Consider the following 7328-nt stretch of genomic DNA (forward strand, 5'->3'; position numbering starts at 1 on the left):
TACATTTCTCTAACAGCTTATACAGTTGAACGTTTTTTCATGTGCTTAATTATATCTGTGTATTTTCATCAATGAAATTCATCTTCATATCTTTGGCCCATTTTCTAATCAGATTGTTATTTTCCCCTTGACTTTTAAGGGCTATTAATATATTCTACACATCACCTTTTGTCAGATATGTACTTTTCAAGAATTTTTACCCACTCTGTGTTTTCACCCTGTTAATGGAGCTTTAACAGAGCAAAAATTTTTAATTTTCATCAAGTTCAATTTTTCAACTTTTTCTCATGAATTGTGCTTTTAGTACCAAGGCTAAGAATTCTGTCAACCTGTAGATCCTGTGTATTTTCTTCTAGGGTTTTTTTTTTTTTTTTTGTAACAAAACTATTTTAGTTTTATATTTTACATTGAAGTCTGTGAATTCATTTGGAGGTTTTGCTTTGTTTCGTTTTGTTTGTTGTTGTTTTGTTTTTTTAAATAAAGCATGAGACTTCTCCCACGGTCTTTTTGTTTGATTGTTTTGCCTATGGATGTCCAATTACTGCAGCATCATTTGCTGAAAAGGTTGTCTTTTCTCCATTGAAGTGCTTCCGCATCTCTGTCAAAAATTAATTGGCTGTATATATATATATATGGGGATATACTGTATTTCTGCATTCTCTGTTTCACTCCATTTGTCCTTTCATTCCACTAACACTACTTAGTCTTGATTAGTGTAGCTATAAAATGCATCTTAGGTCGATGGGTTCCTCCCACTTGATTTTTTTTCTTTTTCTTTTTTTCAAAATTGTTTTAGCTATTAAGACTTCTTTGTCTTTTAACATAAATTTTAGAATTCTATTTTCTATATCAACAAAAATCTTGGTGAGATTTTGATAAGAATTATCTAAAACCTGTATATATATCTGGGGAAACTGTCATCCTTACCATGTTGAGTCTTGTTTTGTTTGTTTGACTGTTTTTTGAGACAGGGTTTTACTCTGTCGTTCAGCCTGGACTGCAGTGGTGTGGTCGGGCTCACTGCAGCCTCAGCCTCCCAAGCTCAAGTGATCCTCCCACATTAGCATCCTGAGGATCTGGGACTATAGGCAGGTGCGTGCCACCATGCCCAGTTAATTTTTGTATTTTTTGTAGATAGAGGGTTTCACAGTGTTGCACAGACTGGATGTTGAGTCTTCTAATCTATGAAATCTCTCTATGTTTATTTACATTTCCTTTGATTTCCTTCATCAACATTCTGCAGTTTGCAGCATACACTCCTGCACGTGTTTTGTTAGATTTGCTCCTAAGTATTTTCTTTTCTTGAGTGATTGGAAATGACATTTTAATTTCAATGTCAACATATCTGTTACTGGTATATAGATATTCAATCCAACTTTGTATGTTTATCTTGCATTCTGTAACACTGCTGAAATCACCTATTAGTTCTAGGAGTGTTTTTCACAATTTCTTGAGATTTTCTTTGTAGGCAAATATGTCATCTGCGAATGGACACTATTTATTTTGTCTTTTCCAATGAGCATGCTTTTTATTCCTTTCTTTTCCCTATTGTACTGGCTAGAACTTCCTGTCCTAAGTTAAATAAGGGTGACTGAATAAAAGCAGAGACACTAGCCTTGCTGTTCATCTTAGGAGAGAACATTCAGTCTTTTACCATTGGTATACATTAGCTGTAGGTTTTTTATAGATGTTCTCTATAAAGTTCAGGAAGTTCTCCTCTATTCTCATTTTTCTGAGAGTTTATATCATGATTAATGTTGAATTTGGAAAAATATTCAAGCATATACACACACATATATATGTGTATATTTGGAATCCACTGATATGACCATGAGAGTTTTCTGCTTTAACTTGTTAATATGGTGGACTACACTATTTTATTTTCAAAATTAAGCCAGCCTTGTATCTCTAGATTAAAACCCACTTAATCATGATATTTTTAATATATTACTGATTTATATTTGCTAATATTTTACTAAAGATTTTTGTGTCTATATTCAAGACAGATAATGGTCTGCAGTTTATATTTTGTCTTTGTATTTTCTATGTCTTTGTATGATTTTGGCTTCAGGACAATTCTAGCTTAATAAATGAAATTGGAGTATTCTTTACTCTTTTATTTTCAGGAAGGGATTGTATAGAATTTATATTAATTTTTTAAACATTTGAAATAATTCTTCAGTGAAACCATCTGAACCTAGATTTTTTTGGTGTATTATTTAAATTAAAATTTTAATTTTCTTAAGAGTTATAGGATTATTTAACTTACTGATTTTATATTGCATGAATTGCAGTAGTTTGTGTTTTTCTAGAAACTAGCTCATTTCACCAAAATTGCTAAATTCACATGTATACAGTTCTTTATTGTATTTCTTGGTTATCCTTTTGGTGTCCGTAAAGTCTATAGTGATGTCCCTGTTTCATTTGTGATATTGGTAATTTTTTCTTCTATTTTTTCTCCATCTGTCTTGCTAGTAGTTTGTGAATTTTGTCAGTCTCTTTTTTTTTTTTTTTTTTTTTTTTAGGGGAAAGCGCGAACGCAGTCCCCCACTACCACAAATTATGCAGTCAAGTTTCCCACATTTGGGGAAATCGCAGGGGTCAGCACATCCGGAGTGCAATGGATAAGCCTCGCCCTGGGAAAACCACCTTCGTGATCATGGTATCTCCCCTGCCAGGTAAGTATTGTTGTCAGTCTTTTTAAGAACCAGCTAGCTGTTTCATTGTTTCTGTTATTTACTTTTTGTTCCAATTTCATTAATTTCTGCTATTTCTCCTCCTTATTATTTCTTTTTTTTTTTTTTTTTTTTTTTTATGTTACAAAGAAAGCATTAAGCTTAGACCTTTTGGTAACATTTGGATCTGTTTTTTTAAATTTGATTACATTTATATATAACAGAACTCCATGAAAATGGTCAGTACCAAACCTCTTACTATTCTGCCTTGTCACAACTCTAGGATGCTCTAGGGATACTTGTGTTTTGCAGAAATAAAATGGGAATTTTTAGAGCTTCATATACTTAAAATGAGACTGAGAAAAATGTATTAATTGGTACATACAAGAGAAATACATTCAAATGAAATTAAATAAAAATAGATAATTGTTTTTATATGACTTAAAAATTAAAATAGGCCAGACACGGTGGCTCATGCCTGTAATCCCAGAACTTTGGGAACCCGAGGCGGGCAGATCACCTGAGGTCAGGAGTTCAAGACACCAACCTGGCCAACATGGTGAAACCCCCGTCTCTACTAAATACAAAAATTAGCCAGGTGTGGTGGTGTGTGCCTGTAGTCCCAGTTGCTCCAGAGGCTGAGGCAGGAGAATAGCTTGAACCCAAGAGGCGGAGGTTGCTGTGAGCCAAGATCGTGCCACTGCACTCCAACCTGGGTGACAGAGTGAGACTCTATCTCAAAAAAGCCCCCCCCCCAAAATTAAAATAGTAGCAGATGATAGTGAAAAGTCCTTTATGACATCAGTATAGCTAATTATATTCATGGATTTCAGAACCATTTCTATATATATTTTATTTCAAGTTTTATAATAGTTAAAAGTATAAAAGTATTTACCTTCCAATTTCAATGATTATCAAGATGTTACTTTTTTACTTGCAGGGATGTTTCTTGTATTCAAAAAGCCACTACAAAAGTATTATTTTATTTTGGAGTGGGGAGGATAGTCCCAAAAATTTAGTGATAAGCCAATAATTTAGGATTAGATTTAGTAATTGACTTAATGCGTAGAATATCAAAGAAAATGACTGGCACCGCGGCTCACATCTATAATCCCAGCACTTTGGGAGGCTGAGGCAGGCGGATCACCTGAGGTGAGAAGTTCGAGACCGGCCTGGCCAATATGGTGAAACCCCCGTCTCTACTAAAAAATACAAAAATTAGCCGGGCATGGTAGTGCACACCTGTAGTCCCAACTACTCAGGAAGCTGAGGCCGGAGAATCGCTTGAACCTGGGAGGTGGAGGTTGCAGTGAGCTGAGATCGCACCACTGCACTCCAGCCTAGGCAACAAGAGCGAAACTCCATCTCAAAAAAAAAAAAAAAAAAAAAAATATATATATATATATATATATATACACACACACACACACACACATATATATAAAAGAAAAAGTTTTTGCATATTAATATATGTATATTAATATGCCTAGGTATTCACAAAGTTAGAAATCAAAATGAATACCTTTTTTATTCAGAATGTTAGTATATATGGCAGCTATGAATTTGTTTAAATGAAAGATACTTTTTTTTTTATTATACTTTAAGTTCTAGGTTACATGTGCATAACGTGCAGGTTTGTTACATATGTATACTTATGCCATGTTGGTGTGCTGCACCCATCAACTCGTCAGCACCCATCAATTCATCATTTATATCATGTATAACTCCCCAGTGCAATCCCTCCCTCCTCCCCCCTCCCCATGATAGGCCCCAGTGTGAGATGTTCCCCCTCCCGAGTCCAAGTGATCTCATTGTTCAGTTCCCACCTATGAGTGAGAACATGCAGTGTTTGGTTTTCTCTTCTTGTGACAGTTTGCTAAGAAAGATGGTTTCCAGCTGCATCCATGTCCCTACAAAGGACGCAAACTCATCCTTTTTTATGGCTGCATAGTATTCCATGGTGTATATGTGCCACATTTTCTTAATCCAGTCTGTCACAGATGGACATTTGGGTTGATTCCAAGTCTTTGCTATTGTGAATAGTGCCGCAATAAACATACGTGTGCATGTGTCTTTGTAGTAGACTAATTTATAATCCTTTGGGTATATACCCAGTAGTGGGATGGCTGGGTCATATGGTACATCTAGTTCTAGATCCTTGAGGAATTGCCATACTGTTTTCCATAATGGTTGAACTAGTTTACAATCCCACCAACAGTGTAAAAGTGTTCCTATTTCTCCACATCCTCTCCAACACCTGTTGTTTCCTGACTTCTTAATGATTGCCATTCTAACTGGTGTGAGATGGTATCTCATTGTGGTTTTGATTTGCATTTCTCTGATGGCAAGTGATGATGAGCATTTTTTCATGTGTCTGTTGGCTGTATGAATGTCTTCTTTTGAGAAATGTCTGTTCATATTCTTTGCCCACTTTTTGATGGGGTTGTTTGTTTTTTCTTGTACATTTGTTTGAGTTCTTTGTAGATTCTGGATATTAGCCCTTTGTCAGATGAGTAGACTGCAAAAATTTTCTCCCATTCTGTAGGTTGCCTGTTCACTCTGATGGTAGTTTCTTTTGCTGTGCAAAAGCTCTTTAGTTTAATTAGATCCCATTTGTCAATTTTTGCTTTTGCTGCCGTTGCTTTTGGTGTTTTAGACATGAAGTCCTTGCCCATGCCTATGTCCTGAATGGTACTACCTAGATTTTCTTCTAGGGTTTTTATGGTATTAGGTCTAACATTTAAGTCTCTAATCCATCTTGAATTAATCTTCGTATAAGGGGTAAGGAAAGGATCCAGTTTCAGCTTTCTACTTATGGCTAGCCAATTTTCCCAGCACCATTTACTAAATAGGGAATCCTTTCCCCATTTCTTGTTTCTCTCAGGTTTGTCAAAGATCAGATGGCTGTAGATGTGTGGTATTATTTCTGAGGACTCTGTTTTGGTACCAGTACCATGCTGTTTTGGTTACTGTAGCCTTGTAGTATAGTTTGAAGTCAGGTAGCGTGACGCCTCCAGCTTTGTCCTTTTGACTTAGGATTGTCTTGGCAATGCGGGCTCTTTTTTGGTTCCATATGAACTTTAAAGCAGTTTTTTCCAATTCTGTGAAGAAACTCATTGGTAGCTTGATGGGGATGGCATTGAATCTATAAATAACCTTGGGCAGTATGGCCATTTTCACGATATTGATTCTTCCTATCCATGAGCATGGTATGTTCTTCCATTTGTTTGTGTCCTCTTTTATTTCACTGAACAGTGGTTTGTACTTCTCCTTGAAGAGGTCCTTTACATCCCTTGTAAGCTGGATTCCTAGGTATTTTATCCTCTTTGAAGCAATTGTGAATGGAAGTTCATTCCTGATTTGGCTCTCTGCTTGTCTGTTACTGGTGTATAAGAATGCTTGTGATTTTTGCACATTAATTTTGTATCCTGAGACTTTGCTGAAGTTGCTTATCAGCTTAAGGAGATTTTGGGCTGAGATGATGGGGTTTTCTAAATATACAATCATGTCATCTGCAAACAGGGACAATTTGACTTCTTCTTTTCCTAACTGGATACCCTTTATTTCTTTCTCTTGCCTGATTGCCCTAGCCAGAACTTCCAACACTATGTTGAATAGGAGTGGTGAGAGAGGGCATCCCTGTCTTGTGCCAGTTTTCAAAGGGAATTTTTCCAGTTTTTGCCCATTCAGAATGATATTGGCTGTGGGTTTGTGATAAATAGCTCTTATTATTTTGAGGTACGTTCCATCAATACCGAATTTCTTGAGCGTTTTTAGCATGAAGGGCTGTTGAATTTTGTCAAAAGACTTTTCTGCATCTATTGAGATAATCATGTGGTTCTTGTCTTTGGTTCTGTTTATATGCTAAATTACGTTGATTGATTTGCGAATGTTGAACCAGCCTTGCATCCCAGGGATGAAGCCCACTTGATCATGGTGGATAAGCTTTTTGATGTGCTGCTGAATCCGGTTTGCCAGTATTTTATTGAGAATTTTTGCATCGATGTTCATCAGGGATATTGGTCTAAAATGCTCTTTTTTTGTTGTTTCTCTGCCAGGCTTTGGTATCAGGATGATGTTGGCCTCATCAAATGAGTTAGGGAGGATTCCCTCTTTTTCTATTGATTGGAATAGTTTCAGAAGGAATGGTACCAGCTCCTCCTTGTACCTCTGGTAGAATTCAGCTGTGAATCCATCTGGTCCTGGACTTTTTTTGGTTGGTAGGCTATTAATTGTTGCCTCAATTTCAGAGCCTGCTATTGGTCTATTCAGGGATTCAACTTCTTCCTGGTTTAGTCTTGGAAGAGTGTAAGTGTCCAGGAAATTATCCATTTCTTCTAGATTTTCTAGTTGATTTGCGTAAAGGCGTTTATAGTATTCTCTGATGGTTGTTTGTATTTCTGTGGGGTCGGTGGTGATATCCCCTTTATCATTTTTTATTGCGTCTATTTGATTCCTCTCTCTTTTCTTCTTTATTAGTCTTGCTAGTGGTCTGTCAATTTTGTTGATCTTTTCAAAAAACCAACTCCTGGATTCATTGATTTTTTGGAGGGTTTTTTGTGTCTCCATCTCCTTCAGTTCGGCTCTGATCTTAGTTATTTCTTGCCTTCTGCTAGCTTTTGAATGTGTTTGCTCTTGCCTCTCTAGTTCTTT

General features: G+C 36.3%; 1 non-coding gene across 1 annotated transcript; it reads right to left on the minus strand.

The window, feature by feature from the left end:
- Nucleotides 1-2522: 2522 nt before the first annotated feature.
- Nucleotides 2523-2686, minus strand: LOC115893363. Its single transcript, XR_004053375.1, has one exon. It is a non-coding gene; the product is annotated as a U1 spliceosomal RNA (small nuclear RNA).
- Between the last annotated feature and the right edge of the window lie 4642 nt (nt 2687-7328).

The sequence above is a fragment of the Rhinopithecus roxellana genome, chromosome 14, assembly GCF_007565055.1.
Source record: "Rhinopithecus roxellana isolate Shanxi Qingling chromosome 14, ASM756505v1, whole genome shotgun sequence".
NCBI classification, from domain to species: domain Eukaryota; kingdom Metazoa; phylum Chordata; class Mammalia; order Primates; family Cercopithecidae; genus Rhinopithecus; species Rhinopithecus roxellana.